A 25,883-nucleotide genomic window follows, 5' to 3' on the forward strand; every position below is an offset into this window, starting at 1 on the left:
TTTTTGTTTGTATGTTTTGTGGTTGTTTTTTTTTTTGTTTTTGTTTTTGTTTTTTTTTTGTCGGTCTTGGGGCTTGAACTCTGAGCCTGGACACTATCCCTGAGCTCTTCAGCAGAAGTTAATTGGAGATGAGTCTCATGGACTTTCCTGCCTGGGCTGGCTTTCAACTGTGATCCTCAGATCTCAGCGTCCTGAGTTAGCAAGGATTACAGGCACCCACCTCCATGTTTTAAAAATGGAAAAGATTGCTCCTGGGAGCCATGGCTTCTAGCTGAAATGAGGAGGGTTCAGTTTCCAGGCTAGCCTGGACAAAAAAAAATGAGACACCCATCTCAACAAAAATATTTGGGTGTGATGGTTTGTGCTCTTAATCCCATCTACTTTGTATAAATGAGAGCATTACAGTCCAGTCCCACTCAGACAATAATTATATCCATATCTATCCATCTGTACACACATATTTCTATATGCACATAATATCTGTGTATACTCTTTTTTCCAGAGAAAATTATTGTGGGAATTAATCTTAGTTCAAGATACAATACCATCTATTCACCTGCACTATATTACTAAACTTATTTCATTTAAAACCCCTTTACTGGGCCTGGGTTGTAGCTCAGTGGCAAAGTTCCTGCGTAGCAAGTGCAAAGTCCTGGGTTTAGTCCTCAGTGCCAAAAAAGAAAGGGCAAAAGGAAAAAAAAATCACTGGAAACACAGATTACATTATAGCCACCTCTAGTAGAGGTAGGAAAACAGTAAGTGAATCTCAACTGAACCTTGAAATCTTAAATTGCAAAGTTACACGCCTAAGTAATCCTATCTTTCTTGAGAACACACCTTAACTTCAATTCTGAAAATATTTTGGCAAAGTTACTTTCAACAATATTATTGCTGGCAAACCACATTTATTTTCATATTTATAGACGATATTTTTGGCAGTGTACACCTCAGCTAACCACCTACCCATGAGAGATTTTACCTCTGATAGGGTTCACTCATTCAAAATGTTACAACTTCATCTTCAGGGAATTGATTTTTAAATACCATAAAAAATCTTTTATTGAAGCAATGAATAATAACAGAAGTGAAAAGAAACCCACACATTACATTAGCTTCAATTTTTTATTAGTTTTTTTCTTGATATCAAAAGAAAGGAATAATGGCAAAAAAAATTAGAAGGAAAATAAATTCAGTTTTTAATAACAGTAGGAATTGGTAAACTATTATGAGTGTGGTGGCTTTTCTTTGTGACTATCAGCTATGATATTTTCTATCAGTTCTGTGACTATTACAGAATACAGATAGAAGAACATATAAATTAAGAATGGATTTACAAGTCAGCCATTTGTGGCTAATGACCAAAGTTCCAGATGCTGAGGTGGCCAAGAACTGGAGGATTATAGTTCAAAGCCAGATTGAGCAGAAAAGTCCACAAGACTCCATTTTAAATTAACCAGCAAGAAGTCTGGCCTAGAGGTGTGGTTTAAGTGGCAGAGTGCCAGCTATGAGAGCAATCACCAACCAGAAACACATAAACATAGTACAAAAACTTAATTCTCAGTTTTAATTGTATAGCTTTTCCCCTGGTGAGGGTTGGTTCCACATGGGTATTTTTATTTTTTTGATGAAAGATTTCTTTAAAGAGCTCCAATGAAGCTTTGTAATACTGGTCAATATTCCAAAACACAAGAGATACCATTACACTTGAGGCAGAGAGCCTAAAACAAACGTGAATTTATAGAGAAAACACATCTTGGATAAAATTGGTCATTTTCTATTTCTCATTCACACTGTTTTTTAAACGAAAAATTATAATTTTTAAAAAGTTAACTGGTTCCAACTCAGAGGTTTGTAATTTGAGGCCAGCATTGGCATAAAAGTTTGTGAGACCAGCATCTCAATCAATACCTTGCTGAGAACAACGTTAATTTGTCATTCTAGCTATGTAGGAGGAACATGGTTTCTAGCCAACTTAGGCATGAGACTTCATCTCAATGGAAAAAGTTGGGTATAGTGATGTGTGACTGTCATCCTATCTATGATGAGAAATCAAAGACAGGAGTATCACCACAATTCAAGCAGAAAGTGAGATAATATATTAAAAAAAATCAGTGCTGGGGATCAAAGGCATTAGAAATAATTGACACAATTCCTTATGTAAACTTTGAAATATCATTCAAAATGTCTAATTGTGTTGACAGTGCCATCCAGGAAAATTATTTTTTCAGAGTCTCATTTTGATCTCTGCTATTATAAGCTATTTAAGAATGATCTAATCTCCCAATTGTAATTTCAACAGATGGCATGATCTCCTACTTTACTGAAAAGAATGTGAGCCATCAAACAGGAAATACCCTGTTTCACAGCTCACACACTTAGTGTGTGCTATTGTATTTTTCCTTTTTATTCCTATCAAAACAAATTACCTCTGCTTTCATATAAAACCAGACATGGCCCTGAATCTGACCTAGAGCTCATGTGTTTTTCTCTGTTAATTAATTTACTCTCACTATAAATTTATCTTTAGTTTAACTTTACCATCTTCTTATTATATTTTATCTTCTATCTTAGCAACACCCTCCAGATCTAATATCTTCCTTTAAACTTTACCCTTTTTAATACCTGTATTAGAGCACATTCCTTCAAATGTTTGTGCATCCTACAATCTGAAACTTCTACCCTAATCTTCTGCCTAATCTTAAATTTTAATTTCCAATTGCTTAATAAGACTGCACATAAAAGTTCATCAATGACCTTCTTCTTCCTGCACCTTATTGGTAAGTCCTACTGCACTTTATACTCATCACTATCATTTGATATTGCAGATCCCTTGCACATTTTCCCATGACTTTCTTTCATTGAGTTCTATCTATAAGCTAGGCCTAATTTAATATTTATCTTTCCTCTTTCCTTTTCTGTCTCTTTTCCAACATTGAAATGTTGTCTTTCCCTCTATGATAGTATATTATCTAGCATTTTCAAGTCAGTATAATGACCTCATAAAACTCCAAAACATAAACTTTCAACATCCAGCCACCTCGTGGGTCCAGACATGAGCATTCAACTTTCTACTTGTTTAACTTAAAAAGCTTGAAGATCAGGAGAAGAATAACAGAGGAAGGGAAGCAAACTAATTAAATGGTATTAGGTAATGGGAAAAAATTATGTAAATAACAACAACAACAAAAGCTTCTCATTGCTGTGGGAGAGTATATTCAAATTTGCATTTACTTTTGGGGATATGAAAGCTTTATCTTCTTCCTCACCAAATCTTGCAAAGGCTATGCACAATCACGGACTAAATAAGAAAGGGTATCTCTGTGAGAATTAAGCAAATGATCCCAGTTCCACATCTGGGTCCCACGGAGGACAAATAGAGGTAACATGTAGAGAGAAAAAAGGTAATCCATAACTTAAGCTTAATTAAGTCAAATCAGGAAGCTAGAACCAGAAGGGACCATGATGATGCAGAGTTCTCTTGGGATTGTTTTTCTTTGTTTGTTTGGCTTGGTTTTGGTCTTGGTTTACTTTTCAAAAATGTGATATAGAAATGTGTTTAATGCAGTGAGAACAAAGAAGGATATTTTTAGGAGAAGATCACAATGTCTCAATAGCTAGATGTATATGAGCATATAAAATGATTCTTATCAAAATGAACTTCAAGAAATGGAAACAAGATTTTTATATTGCTTGGTTTGTGGTTATTTCTTTTTTCTTTATTTGTTTTTTCTTATTCCCTTTTGTCACTGTTTTTGGTTTCTGTACTCTTTGTTATATATAAGTTTATCTGATCTGGGGAGGAGAGGGGAAATCTAGAAATGGTGGAACAGAAGGTAAACAAATTCAGCAGTGATAGATGTGTTGGAAATGAACTTTACAACTTAGGGGAATGAGTGGAGAGTAGGGGAAAAGTGGGAGAAAACGAGGAGGGTGTAACACTGTTTAAAACGAAATGTACTCATTACCTGCCTTATGTAATTGTAACCCCTCTGTATATCACCTTTATAATAAAATTTAAATTAAAAAAAAGAAATGTGTGTATAATTTGTTTCTAATCCTCAGGGGAAATAATGAAAGCTAATTCTTAGTTAGACATGCACATTTGCATTTGAGTGGGGTTATTATCAACCATCATAAGGGATAAAATGGAAATCTGATGTTAAAATAAAACATTTCACTACTTATTCTAATTTCCATTCAATATCCATAAAAATAAATGAAAACTGAAGATAAAACTGAATAAGAAGAAATGGACAAAAATTGTTTTTTTCTTCTGTCTCTTTTTCTGGTATCTAAAGTGTTTTCCCCAAGTGTATTGCCAAAAATAGTCCTTTGAGTTAAAACATTGAGCCTCAATAATAGATTTAGTGTAACATAGGTGAGAATGTGAAAAACAAAAGAGCAATATTTTATGTGAAAAGTTATAGAACTGAGTATACCTAGAAATCAACTTAATTTACCTTACATTTTATCTGTATATTATGTCATAAATATTTCATAAAATAATTAAATACTGAGTTAATAAAGTGGTTTGTAGTTTTTCTTGAAGATCTGTATTAAAATCACATTAACATGAAATATATCAAAGTAGTGGAGTCATAAAAAATAAACTGAATTTCCTGTTAGCAGTAAATAAACTATTTGGAATTGCTTATGGTGTTAATGTTTACCAATAACAGATTCATTGTATTTTCAAGTATTCTATCTAACATAGTTTAACAGCCCTATCTAATATATTCCAATATTTTTTCTGGAGATAACATCCACTGAAGTTTTTACTTCAGATATATATTAATGCTGCTCATCTTGCATGTATTTTTTAACTGGTTTAATTTTCCCTCTAGCTCCTTAAATATATGCAATACATAATATTACTGTATTTTACTGAATGATAATTTATTAGATGCCAGACCTTGAAACGTTTACCTTAATAGCTGCTAAGTTTTTGTAATCTCATAAATATTCTTGACTGCTTTCTTACCATAATTATAATGTATTGAAATAACGATTTTTTAAATTTAATGATTTATTTTTTTGTCAGTCGTGGGGCTTGAACTCTGGACACTGTCCCTCAGCTCTTCATCTCAAGGCTAGCGCTCTACCACTTGAGCCACAGCACCACTTCTGGTTTTCTGGTGGTTTAATGGAGATAAGAGTCTCACAGACTTTCCTTCACAGCTGGCTTTGAATCATGATCCTCAGATCTCAGCTTCCTGAGTAGTGAGGATTACAGGTGTGAGCCACCAACACCCAGGTAACTTGATCTTTTTTAGGCCTTGTTTGTACATTTATTTCATCAGGACTCTAGTTGTAGTTAAGCAAATAGCTAACTGACCCTAATTCTGAGGCCAAATTTTTCTAGGTACTTATCCTACATTTCATGAGTAGCACTTTTTATCCTCTGATTAGTAGAAACCAACCAGGTTTCTGCCAAGGTTCTGCCTCCAGCCTTGGAAGTTAGGGAGAAACTATCTCAAAAGCAAATAAGGACAATGACAACAAAACCACTCAAAGGTCTGGGGGTGGGGCATGGCTTACCTAATAGAGATCTAACCATTGCCTAGCATGCCTGAAGCCTTGGGTGCAATTTCCAGTATCAGGCAAATGGTGGGGGGTGTGGACAGGACTGGGAAGTTACCAAGTAAACCTTTTAGGAGAGTACCATTAAAAGACCTGAGTTTTATTTACCAAGTTGTGTATTTGAGGATCAATGTTTTACTGCACCCCAAGATTATCTCAAACTCTCAATTCTCCCAATAGCAGCTTCACAAGTGCTGAGATGCCAAGTATAGTCCTAGCAAAAGCTCTGAAGTTCTGTGCTCCCAAGATACACTTACTTTTCTCGTTAATTTAGGGGAAGGTTAGAGTACTATTGAATGCATTCCCAATGAGACTGTTGGAGTTCTTTGAAGGAATCCATACTCCTTTTGGAATAATAGACCCTTCGTCTGTCTCATCCTTGCTGGAATCTAGACATTTGGCAAGAGATTATGATTTTTCCATTGTGATAGTGAAAAGCTGTTTTAAAACTAATTTTCTGGTTATATAAGATTTAATTTTTTTTCTGATTAAGCAAGTCAAACAGTACTCCAATTTTCAGTATATGTTTCTCACTATTGGGAGTATAATCGAGTATCAGCCATCAGTATTTAAGGGCCAAGGATGCCATTGCTTTCTTACTATTTAATTTGTTGCTAATAGTTACATCTAATAGTTATATGTTTCCCCAATATAGGAATTTATTATTAACTTCACTGATAGAAGGAAGACCCTTTCTAAGATAGCTTCTCTTCCTATCAATTCTATATTGGCATTAGGCTGGTGTTCTCTTACTATTGTGTTTTGTCTTTGTTATTAATCTTATTTTATTTGGATGAGTTTGCTGTTGTTGTTTGTTTGTTTGAGACAGTGTTTCACAATATAGCCCCTGCCTGCATCCAACTCAGTATCCTCCAACATCCAACCTTCAAAGTCGTGGGATCAAAGACATGTACAACCATATCCAGTTTCACTAGAATATTTCTAACTACTTAAGGAAAATAAATGATCAATGGACCACCTAGGGAACATATTAAATTCCAGGTCCCACATAAATTATTCCACTTTACTGTGCACAACTTTCTGAGCCTCTAACATCTACTTAAATGCTTAGTCAGGACAGTCTCAGCATCTCTACTACATTTTCACATGTCTGTCATTACCTTCAGTTTAAAGAGTCATGCCAGTGGATCATGGTTTTCCAACTTCAGCATACAACTTAATGATCTAGAAAGATTCTTAAATGACAGATTCTTCATCTTGCACCCCTCCTCCATTACTGTTCTATCAGTCCAGGAAAGGAAATACAAATTTGTGCTTCTAACAATTTCTAACTAGTGCTAATGCTGCTGGTGAAAATCACCTCTATCATCAATGTAGAATCCTTTGTCCGTATCTCATCCCAATACCAACCCATGAATCTTAGATGTGAAGATGAAGCATGCAGAGATTGGCACCACCACACACAACAAACATGTTGTTTCTACTTCCACTGGTTAATGTGTCTGATTCCAGAATTCCAACCTGAAGAAGTGTTTTCTTGGTTCTGTTTTACTGGTTTGTGTTCTGTCAAACAAGAGCTTGGAAATATATACTTCATAGAAAAAACAGTCTCAGAATTTCCAAACAAGGTGAGACAGAAAAAGGTTAACTGAGAATAAGAATGCTACTAAATGAGTAACTACAGGGAGACACTGATGACCTCAAAATCTGCTAAATCTCTGAAGTAAAATTTAGAACATAATTCGTAATTCTCCTCTGGGGGCAGAAGACAGGGAAGTTGGGTGTCTTGTACCCTATTCCCAGCTTTTTATTTGAGCACCTCAAATCCTGCCTTTCATGCTTACACAGTACCCCAGCTGAATGGCTGTTCTTTGAAGAGTAGCTCAGTGTAAAACACTGGCTAGCAAGTGGGCAACTGCTGATCATATGGGTCAGGTGATATGACATGGTGACTTCCTGCCTCACATTGGACATATGGAAAAAAGAAGACCACAAGATAATCAGTAAAACAAGAGTTAAAATTACTTGAAATTGCAATCTAATACTAGTGGAGTTAGGCTTTGGGAAGAAACTGAAGCCATTAATAAACTGCATCATTTTAAGCTCTAGAGAGCAATGTGACTTTTAAAAATTATGCATACACATTGTTCTGATTAAAATTTAAATTCCAGGTTGTTGACAAATATGTGAACTATGAATTGAAAAATTAGTTTGGACATTAGCTAGATAAAAAGTTAAGTTGTTGTAACATCTATTTGTCTATAATATAAATTTGGTTTTGTCCCATGTTTCTTCCATTGCTTCAGCTGATACGTTATGATCTAGGAAACACAGATTCTTTGTTGTTGTTGTTTAACAGATGGTTCTTGGTTGATTTGCCAGAGATACATTCAGGAATCCTGACTCACTGAAGAAGGGTGGAGGTTTTCTGAGCTAAGGAAAACCTTCTCTCAGAGGTCAATAAGAAGTCAAAAACCTGACTTCACTCTGAGCCATGAACAAGGTCCAAGACCTTCCAAATCTTCCAGTTTCACTTAGTTACAAATAGTCTAGAAGTTAAACAATAGTGTTCTGCTTTGCCTTTAGAAATGATTATAGAATTGCTGAAACCTTGCAATGACTTTGCAAGTTTTTTTCAAAAGCAACATAATTCTGTATTATTCAGATTTCATTTATTGTTGTTACTGTTAAATTGTAATGCTAGAGATAAACTCAGGATCTTGCTTACTCTGGGTAGTCCTTTATCTTTAGTCTATTCCTTCAGATTTTAAACTGATAGTATAAACCCAAGAACTAGGGCTGGGAAGGTGGCTGAGTGGTAGAGCCCTTGCCTTGCATGCCTGAGGCCCTGGGTTCGATTCCTCAGCACCACATAAGCAAAAAGAAAAAAGCCGGAAGTGTCACTGTGGCTCAAGTGGTAGAGCGCTAGCCTTGAGCTGAAGAGCTGAGGGATAGCGCCCAGGCCCAGAGTTCAGGCCCCACGACCGGACCCAAAAAAAAAAAAAAAAAACCTAAGAACTAGACATTCAAATAATTTATGGTATTTTTATATTGCTCTATAATATTGCAAGCATCTTTATCTACTAGTAGTCATGTTCCTAGGGACAGTGTAAGAAAACAAGCATAATATTGGTTGGATATGGAACAGTTCACAGAATTGATTGAAGCTCATGGTAATTAGTTGTAGCAACCAATCCAGTGGCAAAGCAGGCAAGATAAAAGGAGTATAATAGCAAAGCCTCAACCTAGGAAGAGGCTGTTTAGTGTTCTCTCAGTAGCAGTAGAGATAGAGTTTCTGTCATGAAACTTCCTTCACATAGCTGGTCTCACAAGGCCACTATCTTAAAAGATATTGATATGTTTTAAGTAGGAAATGCTTAGGATCCTGTCTCTAGTGAGGATTTGACTGGTCAAATGTTGTAGAGTAGTAATATTAGACTGGCAGGACAGAAAGAGATTGTATCTGTCTCTTAGATTCTTTATTTAGATAAAGTTTATTTTGTCTTCCCAAGAGTCATACTGGGGAAATTCTCTACAAAGGAAAACAAATATCGAGATGTCTGGTATAAATAAAAAGACACATATTTGTGCAAATTGACCTCATCAAGAATTATAAGTGGGACACAATGCATACGATAATGCCAACTTCTCCAAGAAGGAGAACAAAAAGAGAATGAGTTCAAGTTCAACCCTGGGAGAAAAAAAGAGAAAACTGTCCCAGAAACACAGTAAGAATATAATAGAGAGGTGGGGCATAGATTAAGTGGCAGACCCTTGTCTAGAGAGCAGAAGGACCTGGGTACAAGTCCCAGTATTTCAAAAAAATATATTATAACTAAAACTTCATAAATTTCAATCAAAATAAAGTGTTTTCTATTTCCTGTTAGGTTTTGTACAGTTTTATTTTGATATGTGTCATTGATAAGGTATCTTTGTACATAAATTTAAATTTAATAAGCCTTATAGAGAAAACCAAAATATTTTTGCACTTATATTGTATAAAAGATGTAAAGTGGATATTTTCAGTTTAACCCAGAGCTGCACAAAAGCAGCTATTGAATAATTGTGCAATGTTTGAAATAGATATCTAAATAGTATTTCTATATTCTAATATATTTGTAACATATCTGTAGTATTTTGAAATTTAAAATTATATTCACTGTTTTTGCCCTGGGAATAAATAAGAAAGCTTTCTGAGTTTTAGAGCCATGACATAGAATGATAATATCAGAGCTTAGGCAGTAAAGATTTCATTATTATTTAAGCACAGGTTTCTGGGTACTATGAGGAAAGAGACACATTAGGTGCAATCCCATCTATTTCACTTAACCTAAATTTGCATCTCCTAAGACTAAAGAGTGCTCTTTCCCTGATTGTTTTGAAAGAGTTCAAAGTGATTATCAGGACACAGCAACAACATGATCCTTTTCCAGCTGGCCATGGGACTTAGAAGCCCCATTCTACTGGAAGCCATTTCCCAAGAAACGAGGCAGATGAGGTTCTGTCCTTCCCAGTCATTACTCCCCTCAGTGGTTTTCAACATCTGTTCTTTTACCTATACCCTGAGTATTTGGGGATAATAAAAACTATGTGATAGCCATAGTTTTTTTTGTTTTTTTGGTTTTTTTTTAATCCTGGGTGAATTATGATGTCACATTCTTATAATCTAGTAACACAGAAGGCTGAGGCAGGAGGATCATATGTTTGAAGGTAGCTGGGTCTACATAGAACATTCCAGGCCAGTCTGGACTATATAGTGAGATTCTGTTCCAAAAACAACATAAGAAAACCTCAAAAAATTAAAAATGACTTTGCCTGCCAGATCATGAGGTGAGATGAACTTATTAATAATTCCTGTTCCTGGTTAGTATTCTGAACAAGGCCTGGTATGTAGGAATCACTCTTCTCTCTGTTTTCATGACATTGAGGATCTTGTCTGTTATAGACAAGATTGGTTGGCTGAACCCAATGACCCCAACTTAGCTCCACACTTGCTTCTCAAGCTGTCTTACAGCCAGAAATCATATGATATGCCTACCCTTTGGACATCAAGTATAATACGGAACTGTGTGAAACAGCTGTGTTTCTAAGATTTAAAAAATATAGCATGTAAAGAAATAGAAACTACAGATAAAATTGGGACCAAAAGAATCTTGCCAGCTAATTGCTGCATAGCTGAAATTCATTTTTCAATTCTTACTGTAAAGGATCTTTAGTGGTAAGAAGTGACTAGTACAATTTGAATGGGGGTAGGGTCTGCAATCCAATATGATAATGCATCATAGAAACATGTTTTACTAATAGAGTTAATCAATCAGGAGTCTTGGGCTAATGTAAAGATAAAATGCATTATTGAATTTTAAACTTCTTTAAGAACTGTAAGCCTCCAAATAGAAGTCATAATATTGCCTTTAATCTAATGACACTTAACCTTTCACACTTCAGCACTCCAATCTACTTTCACTACCAGAGTTTCTCTAAGTAAACATTGACTGTTGTTGATGTTCCACTTGCACTAAGCAGAGTTTTTCAGTGACTCTCTACCAACCTATATCTAGTTGACGTCTTGGCACAGTAAGGCGTAGAGTCTTGCTAGGGGAAAGCTCCCAGTCACTTGAACACTTGTGCCTTATTCTCTGGGAAATGATTAGCTGGGAATTTCCTGATTGTGCTATATGAGTATAAACTGTCAATTTTCCAGGAGGATCCTTTCTGGAAGGATGTAAACGGTAGGTACCCAGTAGAATAGCTCCCTAAAAGTCTAAACATAAGCAACCAATCCTCGATCTATTTATTCCTATTGCCAGCCAAGATTGATTGGTAACATAGCTGAGTCTGGCTTTTGATTACTGTGATTGAAAATTTCTATTCAAAGACAAGGTTTCCCACTGTTTATATTTCCTCTAAGGAGGAAACAGTCTGTGGACTTAGGGGATTCAAATTTACTATTAAAAATGAGCTTTTTATTTTTTCCCACCCTTGCTGCCAATTATTTCATAGTGGAGGGCCTGGCATATTTGCCAGCCCCACAAGCCTGCAAATGGGTTTTCCATGGAAATGAATTCTTCAATGTTACCATTCCAAGAATGTATGCCTTGAAAATAATGTGTTCTGCTTGGTAAATACCTCTCCTATGGATACAAGTTGATATCTTTGCTACTGGAGTTTGAACATTTTTTTTTGTTGTTGTTCTATGCAGACACATATAATGTGACCTCTTGAAGTAGAAGAATCAGCCTCTGACACACCTGCTTGAACACACAGTGAATTGGCCTTTATTATTATTATTTTTCTCTTTTAATGACACATCAACTGCTGGTCTCCTAAAGGGATGGGCGTAACCAGTTATATTTTAAGCCAAATAACTTTTCAAAAATTTTGTCAAGCACTTGGCCAAATGTTAAAACTATTTCTCTAAGCCCTTGTGTATTGGAAGAGAAAAATTTAATCCACATGTGTCTGAATAACTTGCTTTTAACTTGACAAAATACTTTTGAGTACAAACTAGCATCCAAGCAGCATGTGTTTTTCTCTGAATTAGTTTATAAGTGAAATTCACATATTATACTATAAAAGATGAGGACACACAAATTGCACTTAAAGGACATCCTAACATGTAGATAGTACATTGGTGTGAGCAAAATAGGCTTTTTATTTTAAGGGGAGAAAAGTGGTACATGAGTGTGTGTTGGTGTGCATATGTGTAAGATTGGGTGTGTGCTTATGCACATATGGGTGTGATGTAAACTTTCTTCTTTTTCACTGCATGGAAGTGGTATTTTTGCTGTTATTTAATTCGCTACACTTTTATAGTAGTTACACTATTTCAGAGAACTTGCAAATGGAATTGTACACTGCAAAATGCAAATCTGCAATCTATAAACAGAAGAACTACATCTATAACCAGAATTAGTCTAAAACTGGTAGGATCAAATCCTATTCTAGATTCCAAATATATATATGTAAATTTTAATTCAGACTAATGTTATCCTTCCAATAAATAGTAATATAATTGAATACATTGTTATATTAATAATAGGTTATTATGGATAGTTTTCAAGTTGTGGACTCTTCCATGGAGAAAAAATAACTCAAAGACCTGAGTACTAAAGACAGTATAGTGCTTTTGACTCTGCCTTATAAGAAGATAAGATTATCAAACAATTCTAGTAACTCTTTCATTTCAGAAAAATGAGGTGTTTTCCCCCCCAAACCCTACTGTTAAATGTGTGCTAGAAGAGAAATCATACGCATACACATACAAATCCTTTGAGTAACGAATTGACCTTTGACCATTAAACTGCTTTCTATTGTTCTCTAGGAAAGGAATAGACAGAATTTGGAGAGTCAGCTTTAGCTGCATCATAGAGCTTTCTTTCTCTTCATGTTTGTTTTCTTTGGCTGGTAGTACCCAGCTTCTTAGTGGTCAATAAATCTTCTGGTAGTGTTTGTCTTTCTTTTATGTGTGTATTACTATTTAGCTCCAAGTAAGTTCAGACTAAATCTACAGATCACTGTATGACAAACCCAGGCAGCCTGTACCTTGTACAAAAGGATTACCATTCAACAGTCCTTTCTACCATTTAGCCAGTGAGGTACTCAAAATCCACCACAGAGAAATGATTCACTTCACTTGACATGGATCCTTCCCCTCAGATCTGGTAAAACCTCAGCCCAGAAATTTAATCAAGCTTATGTTTGATAAGATTCAGTTATTCATGAATATGAAAGAAAGTCTGGAAGTTAACCTTACCAGAACTGTCTTAATGTGGTCTCTTTTAATTTAAGCCATTTCTGTAGATCCCATTACTTTGCTTAAGAAAGTCTGAAAATTAAAACTAGCAACCATTCAAATGAATTGTATAAACAATGACATGTAGGCTACCAACAGAAATATTTACACATATAAGTACACAAGATTCAGGTATATTGTATTGATTTTAAGAAATTTTCTTTTTTCCTGTATTATTATTTTTTTATTGTGAAAATACTGCACATGGGCAAGATAATTAGTACATTTCTTTCTGGATTCATAACCTCCTATTCAAATGAAGGTCCCAATGTGGCAATGAAACAAGGGGGATTTTATTTTTTTTTGGTCCTGTCGTGGGGCCTGAACTCTGGGCCTGGGCACTGTCCCTCAGCTCTTCAGCTCAAGGCTAGCACTCTACCACTTGAACCACAGCTCTACTTCTGGCTTTTTTCTTTTTTGCTTATGTGGTGCTGAGGAATCGAATCCAGGGCCTCAGGCATGCAAGGCAAGCCCTCTACCACTGAGCCACCTTCCCAGCCCCAAGGGGGATATTTTGAATTGCATGAATACATTATAAAGAGAAGGGCAAAATGTAAATGTCTCATAGATTAAATAGATTAAAGATATAAAGGTAACACTTTGAATACCACCAATCCATATATAGAATTTTGCATGGGACTGGACACAGGATGAACATTGAGGGTGAACATGGGACAACAAAGATAGCCAGCTGTTCAGAGATGATTTAGCCAAAGATACCTGAAAAATAAAACAAAAAAATTTATGTAACATTTTCCTTTCATTCAGTAAACATTTTTAAAGTTCTTATAACATATGCCAAGTCACAATATCACGCATCAACTGATCTGTGAAAGAGACTTTTTTTCTTGGCCCAAAATAGGAGAAATAGGAGATAAACTCTTAAATAAACTTTTTAACTCTTAGAAGAGTAAAATTTAAAAACAAAGTAAAATAACACTGATCAATAAGCCACAGAATGGAATATTCATGATTATTTTCTGTGATCAGCATAAAGAATTCTCAGGACTTTGGGCCAGCCTCATTTTTCTCCTTTATGATTAATTTTAGCCCATTGCTATGGAATTCACCAACCCTCAGGTCTTTGATGTATTAAATTTGAAGTTGTTTAGGTCACTTTGGCAGCTATCTTAGGCTCAATCTGTTTTTTTTTTCTTCTTTTTGTTAATTCTAATTTTCTTGTGAAGACGATGTACAGAAGGGTTACAGTTACATAAGTAAGGTAGTAAGTACATTTCTTGTTGAACTTATTACTCCAAAGAGGAACTTTTGGCAGTAATCAGGGCAACAAATAGATAAAAGGCTTCTTTTGTTTTGTATAAAGGATAGGAAAGTTTAGAAAATAAAACAATCTGAGCAAGATAGAAGATATATTATGTCAGAATATATAAAGTATATTGACTACTAATAGAGTGATGGTATGTTTCTTATTAAGGTATGTATTATAATATGAGTTACTAGTTATTCTCTGGCTTATCTTAATCATTCATGTAGAAAATGTTTTCCTTATTTGTAGAAAAAAAGGAAGATATTATTCTTCATTGGAATTTTTAATAGGTAGTGCCATTGTTTAAGAAATACCACAACAGGAAGTTGGGTCTAAAATATAAATATACATGATAATATGCAGGGTTTTATGCATATAGACACAAATTGACTAAAGGATGGTATATTTAGGTGAAGACTCTGAGTGTGTGACTCCTCTGAACATCTAATTAACTATTCAACAAAATAAACACCCGGAAGCTGCAACGTGCTTTTCCTGGGGAGGGCAGATTGTCACACAAATTCAAGGAAAAAAGATGAGCAAATGTAATCACTATACTGTAGCCAATTTATTTTATGTAACAATTAAACTAACTTAATTGAGAGTAGGGATGGAAGGGGAAAATCTGGGAGAGAACCGTGGAAGAGTTGACATTGATCAAGATGTTGCGCTCATAACCTGATCTGTGGAATTATAACCTTTGTTCAACTAAATAACAACAACAACAGCAGCAACAACAACAATAAAAAAGAAAGGTCACAAGGAAAATACAAAGTGAGGCAAGCCTATAATCCCAGTACCCATAATCTAAGATAGAAGAATCATAAATTTAAAGCCATTTAAAACTATGTAGCAAGAACCCATTGCAAAACAGTTAAACAAAACTATAAAAGGAAAAAAAAACAAGCTAAAAAAGTACACACAGGTAGATATAAGATTGAAGATTTTTGACAAGTCTTTAAATTGAGAGCTCTTTGTATTTTCAGGATGATCTCAAGCTTCTGGAAGAAAAATCTCAAATTACGTCTGGTTTTCCCAGAACTGGCTTCTTCTCAGGTTCTACATCATCTCTACTCAAACCAATGGTCTCTATAATAGTAAACACACCTGCCATAGATAACTCTCAATTGTCAAGTTTTTAATAAGTATCAAGAAGATTAAATCCACAGTTCAGGTGAATTTAAATAGACTTTCTCTAGACTCACATGTTACGTTCAGATGACAGTATGATTATTCTGTGTTGCCATTATTGAACTACATTCTACATTGTCTGAGATCTAACCTCCAATTAGAATAAGCACAATCTTTACTATGAGTATGCCTAAAAGCAACAGCTTAACTTGCATCAAAGGAGAAAATGTACAATTTAAGATTTTAATTAGATGATGTTTAATTCTACAATCAGACAAACTCATAAAATACAAAAAGTGCTCTAATAAACTGAGAAGGGTGATCAGCCTTTAGAAAAGACTTAGAAGAAACAATAGAAACAAAAAATACAAAAGAGTTTCCTCCAGAATCTCTTCATACTTCAAAGTTGCTTGTTGTAAGGCAAACAAGGAGACAGAACAATAGAAAAACATCACAGTACTTCAGGTTACCTTATTTGTTGGTATGTGTAAGGATTAAGGCTGAGGCAAGTTCATTACCAAGCCTATTGACATTGGCCTGTGTTAGAAATATGACTTATCTCGCAGGATTCTGATTTCTCAGAAAATCACTCTTGCTAAAGTTCCATGCTACCAAACTAAAACTAAGCTGTTTCTCTGACCTGAGAAATCCCAGAGTAGCCACGAATAGAGGGATAGGCCTACATGCAATTCTGGTGGATCCCCAGGCTTGCCAGGTAGAAGAGAATGAAAGGCTTAGACAGAAAATCTGAGGAGTCTGAGCACTCTCATCTGGGGACTGGAGAAGGAGAGCATTGCTCACTCTAGATTCTGTACCTCATGGCCTGCCATGTCTCTCATCATTTTCTTTGCCAGTGTGTATGTCACAAAGTACATACATAACTGCTGACCTGTTAAGTACTGCTCGCTGACTTAACTGTGAGTCAAGGAAAATGAAAACGCACTCTCAGTAGTCTACCTTGACATGAAAACATTACCTCAACAATCCAAATTCGATAGTCAAAAAAATTGAAAGGAAGTGGATCTTCTCCTTCAACTGATTGCACTACACTCACATATGATTGAAAGGAAAGAAATTCTCTGTGATTCTAATTGGTGCATATGTCAACATGACACTCCCAGCCTTTGAAATTACTAAGGTCTCATTTTGATTGTCTCTCCGTTAAGTTAAAGTTTACTACAACAAGGAATGAACATAACTGGGATTAGATGGATATGGAGTATGTTCAACATTATGGTGCTTCTTCAGTGTATTTGGATTTCAGAGTATTTACTCTGTGATTCTGGATAATGTAAGGTAACTGGCCCAAAACCTATGATGCAGAGACAGATGGCTAGAGCAGCTATAGTTAATCCCACAGATGCCAATAAAACTTTTTTAGAATAGATTGGGATGGTTGAGATCTAGTAGATCCATTGGCTCCAAGATGGTTTCTGGCTCCTGGCCAGAAAATGGTATTTTGAAAGCATATTCTAAAAGAAACATGGACCTCAATGTTTTAAAGACTGAGCAAGAACCAGCTGTGTCATGAACTTGGAGTAATACCCCTACAACTTTTATTGGAGTTGGCTCCTCTCACAATAAAGAAGGGAAAAAGTAAAAGCAAGGAACTTTCTTTTTAAGCTAGATCAAACTAGGAAATAAAAGATGCATGGTGGATGATTTAAGGAAAAAATATTTTAAAATATTTTAAATGTTCCTTCTGGTTCCTTTGGTAAAGAGATGCAAGTGATAATAAAACTTAACCAAAATCCAATCTTTGAACAAAGTATCATCAATTTTAGTAATTGTGTGAGGAAAAATTTGTTCTAATTTTAATAATTGTGTGAGGAAAAATTTGTTCTAACCATAGCAACCCAGGAATCAAATAAACTCCTAGTCTGGGGGAATCTTGACCACACCAAATATTTGCCACTCATTTTTGTTAGGATTCTTATAACTCTTATTTCTAGAAGTAAAATAAACTACTCATGAGCAAAATGAATCTATTTGTTGTTGATTTTGATTATATGGAATGACATCTGGGGAAAATTCATCAAAACCTTATTCAAATAAACCTTTTTCAAAGGAATTACTCAGGACCAGGCTGCATTAGAAAACCAGCTATACAGTGTAAGTTAGTGACCCTTAACTTCTATGGGATTCCAAATACCTTTGGTATCACAATGCAACAGGTTGAAGTCATATGATGTTTTAAACTGACATTGAGATTGTCATTCTATTGAAATAAATGAATAAATTCTTCATTGTTTATGGCCATTCCACTGGTATAAAAATCTTATTTCACAGTTGTTCTAGATAAAAGAGAATTTATAGATCACTACAAATGGATGAAAGAAAAATTTCTGGTGCATACATCTTGATGAAAGTTTTGTAAAATTCTGTGTGGATTAAATATCCCAGGGAAATGGCACGGTGACATTTCTGTACTAAGAAGTGAAAGTAATTTACCTATTGAACATGTGATAAAAAACAAAAGACTATTTTCTTTTTCTTTTCTTTTTTTAAGAGCAAATTGAGAAGATTACCAAAGCAGAAGCATTAACAACACAGACTTTTTTAATGAGTTATTCACCATAGCTAAGATATAGGAACAACCCAGATGTCCCTCAGCAGATGACCGGATCAAGAAAATGTGCTAGATAGATAGATAGATAGATAGATAGATAGATAGATAGATAGATAGATAGATAGATAGATAGATATAATGGAATTCTATGCCTCTGTCAGAAAGAATGACATTGCCTCATTTGTTAGGAAATGGAAAGGCTTGGAAAACATTATATTAAGTGAAGAAAGCCAGGCCCAAAGAAACATATGTCCCATGGTTTTCCTTATTTGCAATAACTAGTATATACATGTTTTTAATTTGGAGAGGGGAAGGGAAATAACAAAATGCTGAAACAAGGATACAGGTTGACCCATTGTAACAATGAGATGTATAAGACACTACTTTGAAAAAGAACTTTACAACTTGCTGGGCTGGAGGGGTGAGAGGAGGGAGGAGGGAGAAGGGAGGAGTTGGGGAGGTAGGGAGGGAAGGGAGGGAAAAACAAAGGAAGGGGTAACAATGTTCTATAGGAAATGTATACATTACCTTACTCATGGAACTGTAACCCTCTGTATAGTATCTTTACAATTAAAAAAAAAACTGATATGCTACAAACCATGATTCTGAGATTCAGAGGCAGAAGCACAGATTTTGGGAAAAAATAGATTATTGACATATTTCTTGCAATTCATGAAAGTACATAAAATGGGCAAAAATTTTGTAGTTAGTCATTCTAAATCAAACTATATATGGCCAGTTTTTGTGTAGTATTTGATATGTTCCTTTTATTTTTTGGGTTTTTTTTTTATTGTGAAAATACTGTACAGAGGGGTTACAATTACATGGGCAAGATAATGAGTGCATTTCTTATGCATATGGTCTTAATAGAAGAGAAGCAAACTTTGTTAAGTTCTGAATATAATGAAGTGTTCAGAATGAAAGTTCTAGATGTAGATTTTATTGTATTTTATAGGCATATTACAGTTATTGCAGCTAAGTTCTTAGATAACATTTATTTAAATCAAATTTTGCCCTATTCCATGTCTTATTCTTTTTGTAGAGTAATAAGATAAGCACAGTACTCTAATGGTTTGGCTTTGTCAGCAATCCACAATCTTCTCTAAGTGGAGACCAAGTTTGAAGACAAAAATCAGAGTTCACTTTATTCTGTATTCTCTGACTACTTCAAGACTTCTAGATGGCTGAAATTCTGTGGCTAGTAAAATGACCAAGAAATTGTTTAGTAGAGGGCAGGTTGCTGTAAAGCTAAGATCCTGAGACTTGATCATTTATTGGAAAAACCTTTAGGGAGAGGCAAATAATTCTAGCTAGATGGTGTTTAACAAAAGTCAATCAATTAATATGCTAAGACATAAAGGTAAATTTTATGGCTGTTCTTTCTGAATTCTAAAGCTGCCTTTATTGATTTTTTTCTTTCTTTTGAAGCTTATGTTTTTCAATTTGCTCTCATAGTTATTTTTAAATACAGAATAGTAATTAAGTATAACAAAAATTAGTATTTTAGCCTACATTTTGACACCTTGGTTCGATGAAAAAAAGTTAGAATTCTAGTTTTCTATACTATTCAGCCTATTTAAATGTTAACAATTTAAATAATCCCTCTAAGTATCAATTTCCTCATTTATGGGGTAGAAAAAGCATTATCTTTCTCCGGACTAGTTTGAGGAATGAAATGTTGTAATGGCTTATGGTGAAAGAATACTTGCTTTCAACTTTGTTCATGTCTATATGAAATACAGACATGCCCAAACAAATCTTAAAGAGGATTGGTGAAGAAGATCTATCAGCAGTGTATTTATGTAACAAGACAAGTAGTTTTTTGGAGGAAAAGATCATTTGAAAATAAGAGATGAAAACACAAGATTTACAAATTATTTTTTGAATATTTCAGTTTTCTTAGAGAAAGGTACTATTGAGTCCAACATAGTAATGGTCTTAATAATCTTATTTAAACTCTATGAACTCATGAGTAAGACTTGGGATGATAATAGGTGAGAAAAACTATGAGATATAAACCAGAAGTGCATTGGTCTATTAGGATTTTGAAGATACAAGACAAATAATGGCAGCTTTTTCTTTTTTATTGTGGTACTAGGGAACCAATTAAGTTGAATTAAGTTACCACTGAGCTAAATCCCCAGCCCATAAAAGCAGTAATTTTATTTTTTTATTTTTTAAAAATTAAGTAGTTGTACAATTGAGTTTTAATTCACCAGGGCAGTTTGTGTGTAAAACATGTCTTAGTCAATGTCACCCCTTCCATTATTCTCTCCAAAAGTAGTAACTATAAAATATATAAAAACTCTAAAAAACTATGAAACTATAAAATATAAACTACAGTATGTAAGACAAATACTTGAGAATATGCTGCTCATTCATGGAACTGACTGTAGCCATGCACATTGAGAGCACATGAGGACCCTAGCTCCTCCTATTCCTGAATCAATGGACCATGAATTTCCTTGTCAATGGCAACCAATGATATTTGGCATCAAGATTTTAAATGTGTAAGTTTACAGTTGCTCAATTTAGTGGCTCTAAGACCTATGAGTGCTACTGGTATCTAAATTAGTGGTATTTAGGTCAAGACCAGCTTCAGGGATGGTGTTCTTAGGGAGACAATGCATCAATAAACAAATATCAGATAGGACCCAAGAAAAGAGCTACTGGATATTGTAGGTCAAAGGACAGAAAACTTCTTCAGTAAAATGCAGAGTGATCAATATTTTAGCTCTTGTGAACAAGATGAATGTTATTGAAACTCTTAAGCTGCCAGTATGGTGAGAATACATCTGTAGAGAATTGGTACAAAAGTAGATCATAGATTGGATTTGAGCTATGGGTAATAGCCCTGGTCTAGGTTATCTGATAGTACTTGCACATGAATGCAATACAAAAATGCTTGAAAATGCTTAATTGAAAGAATACTTCAATACAGGATTTAGAACTTACAATTGTATTAGCATTAAATAACAAGTAGATAATGTTTAATAGTTTGATGATTATTCCTTAGAATTTAGCCAACTTCTGATAAGGTAGGATGTAAAAGAATTTAAGAATGATCTTCATGTAAGTTAAGGACATAAATAATCTTACTTAAAAACAATATGCAGCTGAAGAGTTTTAAAGACACAATAATTTTTTTTTATTTGAAAATACTGTACAGAGGGGTTACAATTACATGGGCAAGATAATGAGTACTTTTTTATCAAGCATTGTAGCCTCCTCCTTTGTTTCCCCTTCCCATTTCTGCTCATCCTCCTCCCCCCCCTCCCACCCAACCCTCCCCCCCCACCCAACCCTCCCCCCCCCAAAGTTGTAAAGTTCGTTTTCGACATAACGACTTGTACATCTCATTGTCGCAATGGGTCCAGCTGTATCCCTACTTAAAGATTTGTTTTTCCCCTTCCCCCCCACAAATTATATCGACATCAAATACAGTGAAAGCAGGGGTTATACTGTGGGGGAGGGACATACAAAGCAACAAAGAAATAATCATATAAATGTGTTAGAAACAATCGCATGAAAGAAAAAAGACATTTGAATACATATCTTAGGGTTCATTTCCCTAACATCACCTTATCTGACCTTTTCTGCTTGACTCAGACATATACTAGTTATTGCAAATAAGGGAAACCATGGGACCTATGTTTCTTTGGGCCTGGCTTACTTCAAAAGACACAATAATTGGCCGGGCACTGGTGGCTCACGCCTGTAATCCTAGCTACTCAGGAGGCTGAGATCTGAGGATCGCGGTTCAAAGCCAGTCCAGGAAGGAGAGACCATGAGACTCCTATCTCCAATAAACCACCAGAAAACCGGAAGTGGAACTGTAGCTCAAGTGATAGAGCGCTCGCCTTGAGCTGAAGAGCTGAGGGACAGCGCCCAGGCCCAGAGTTCAAGCCCTACGGTGACACAATAATTTAAAAAAGAAAAAGGATAAAGGATGAAATTATATTTCTTGAAAACAAAGAATGAATAAATAAAATTCCAGGAATTGAAGCACTATTTAAAAAACAAATATTTTGATCCTAAACAATAGACTTCTCAATAAATCCAAGGTAAACTTTCTCAGGAAATTTAAATTATTTAAATTAAAAAAAATTTGTATAATTGATAAAAGTGAAACGACATTTCAAGAACTGAAGGACATATATTAGCATCTAAAAGGAAATTTAGAGCTTAAATTCCTATGTTAAAAAGAAGAGTTAATCAATCACCTAACTTTTAACATTCTGAAACCAGAAATAGAGAGCAAAGAAAACAATGAAGTTATGCATAGAAATCAAGGAATTTAAAAATATATATGCATAGAGAATCCTCCATGAAATCAAAATTCTTTTGCTGAAAAATATCAATATAAATGGTATATGTCTAGTCAAAATGAAGACAGAAGATCATTATAGAAAGTAAAATACCGCCTACCCCTACAGACATCAGAAAAGGAATACTATAAACCCTTGTTGGACTTGAGCAAATATTATAATCACACAGGTTTTGTTTTTGAAATGGGCAAAGGATGTCACTGTCACAATAAATTGATCTTCTGGATAAGAACTTAATCAGGCTTAAAATATATCTAATGACTGATTTATTCAGGTGGGAATTGAGGAGTTCTGGTTCTTCTTTGTTATGCATGACAATACACGTTTATTATTTCACTAGAGACCACACTGAATTCCAAGCATTTTTTGTATCAATAAACATCAAATGACAGAAAAAAACAACAAAAACAAACCAAAAAAATCAAGAAAATAAACAAAAACCTTCGCATTTGGTGAACATACATTCAACAAATTAGGGAAACTGAAAATTATTAATTACAAAGGACTAGTTCAAGGATTTGCATGTAGCTGAAAATTGATTAAACAGAATGATTCCATTGGATAATCATAAAAACACAAAACTCAGGAGATTTTGTTAGCAACTTGTAGCAATCATTTAAAAACACCAGCAGTGATAGAGGGAGGGTTTGCCTGGTATGTCAGGAACAACTGCACATCTAAAGGAAAGCTAAAACTAGAGCGTTGACCTATATCTCCCCCCCAGCGTAAAATACTTATGTCAAAATAGATAATGGCTTAAACTCAGCTTTCTTGTCACTGTGACTAAATACCTGACAAAAACAATTTCAATGAGGAATAATTTATTCTGGCACATTATTTCAAAGACGTCAGCCCTTGGCAGTTGCTCTATTGATCCTGGGCCTAGGGTGGGTGAGAAACATCCTTGAGGTAGAGAGGTGGACAGAAGGATATGTTCACTGCAGAGTAGCCCAAAAGCAGAGATACAGAGAGACAGAAAAGGGCTAGAAATAAGTTCCTCCCAAGGACCCATCCCTGGTGATCTACTTTAGCTAGGCCCAGCTCCTGAAGTTCCAGACTCCTCCCCAAAATATATCATCTGCTTGGGACAAAGCTTTTAACACATAATCTGGTAGGAAATGTTTCATACTGTAATCATAACAAGAAACAATGACAATCTTAGAGAAAACATGAGAGAAAATTTCATACTGTTTAAGTTAGGCAAAGTTCCCAGAGAAGACCAAAACATGATCGTAAGATAAATAATTGATCATTTGACTACTTCAGTATGGTAAAAATTTAGCTATGATCTGAACAAGAATTTATGAGCCAAGTAGCTGATAAAGGTTTTTTGTGTGAAATATACAATCAACTCATTAAACTCAACAATTAAAATTAGAATTTAAAACAAAGTGAATAAAAGATCTGGATGGAATATATCTATCTTGTATATCTGTCAGTCAGTCTATCTGATTCTCTGTCAGTCTTATGTATGTATGTCAAGTAAGCACCAAATAAATGCTTACAGCATTGGTTATTGGGTGCCACTACATAGCATTAGAATGAAGAAAATTAATAATTAAAACACAAGTTGTGAAGGGATTGATGCTGATCAAAATGCATTGCATTCATAAATTGACGTTGACATGTTGAATTGGGTTCTTTTTTTTTTTTTTTTGTCGGTCGTGGGGCTTGAACTCTGGGCCTGGGCGCTGTCCCTCAGCTCTTCAGCTCAAGGTGAGCACTCTACCGCTTGAGCTACAATGCCATTTCCGACATGTTGAATTGAAACTACTTTGCACAACTAATGGAAGATACTAATTTTTTAAATTATAAAAATAAAATAAAATAATAGCACTTCTATGCTGTTCTGGGTACAAAATGATAGTCATCCTTGCTTATAGGTTTCCACTTTAATTTTATTAAGCTGTGAATATGTTAAACACACTCATTATCCAATAACAACACTTTAAGGCACGTATGGTATATTAAGTATGGGCAAGTTTGTACCCCAGGGAATTTTCCAAGTCTTTATCTAACATTCTTGGAAGAACTTCAGACATGCAGTTGATGTTGGGATGCTATGCAACATCCTACAATACCAGGAACAACTTCAAAAATAATTATCGTTTATACAACATCAATAAAAACTGAGGCTGCAAAATTCTAACCTGGAAAAAAAATGTTTGTTCATAGAGAAACCTGAACACAAATGGTAGTATTCATAAAAGCCCCAGAGAGAGAACAACATAAATATCCTTTAATTGGCAAAGGATTAGCAAACTGGGGTATAACTATATGAGGAAGAGTTACTTAACAAAACCAACAATCCATAGAATAATGTAGTGATACATAAAACAACATGTATCCCAAATTTATTATGCTAAATAAAAGACGTTAATCTTAAGAGATATATGGTGCCATTTATGTGACATCTTAAAGAGTAAATTATAGATAATCAGAAGAATGCATGTCAGAGGATAGAGATGGGTTGTGATTAACTGTATAAGCCCAAGCTTATATAAAATAATCATCCTTTATCCTGAACTTGGCAATGGTTATCCAAATTTATGAATAATACTTGGAGATAAACATCAATTAATGTAATTTACCATATATAAGTTAAAAAATATTGTTTGAAGCACATATATCTTTAAAGGGTAGCAGAGAAAAAGGGATGGCATTGTACAAAAAAAGAAAAAGAAAGAAAGAAATGCACTCATTTCCTGTCACAGGAAATGGTAACCCCTTTGTAGAACTCTTTAATAATAAGGAAACAGAGTTATAAAAAAAGTAATCTAAAAGTGGAAATTTCATGAATGTATTTTTTCAAAACTTGCCTAATAAATGTATAATTGCTAGATATAGAATATCTTCAGCCATGATTTCCAGGTTGTCCCTTTAATATTATTGTAAGCTATTACTAAATACGTTAATTTTGAGGATACAAATATGTGTTTTCATGAATATTGAGATATTTTCTGTGTGTGTATATATATACGTATATATGTATATACATGTATATATGTACATCTACATATATATCACAAGTATACAAAGCCATGCATCTCATTCGGTCCTCTCTGAAGAATGAGAAGAAGTCAATCTCAGAGAATGTGTTTTGCTCATTCTCCCCTGACTCCTAGGTCCCTACAAGACAACCATGGAAGATGAGATGTCACTTGCTCTGAAAGTGAATTCTCCTCTCCAGAGGACAGAATCGCTTTCATTATTTGTCATGGCACAGGTCAGGTTCCACCATGAATCCTTAGAAGA

Source organism: Dipodomys spectabilis, unplaced genomic scaffold (assembly GCF_019054845.1).
Source record: "Dipodomys spectabilis isolate Male_0828 unplaced genomic scaffold, ASM1905484v1 ptg000089l, whole genome shotgun sequence".
NCBI lineage: Eukaryota > Metazoa > Chordata > Mammalia > Rodentia > Heteromyidae > Dipodomys > Dipodomys spectabilis.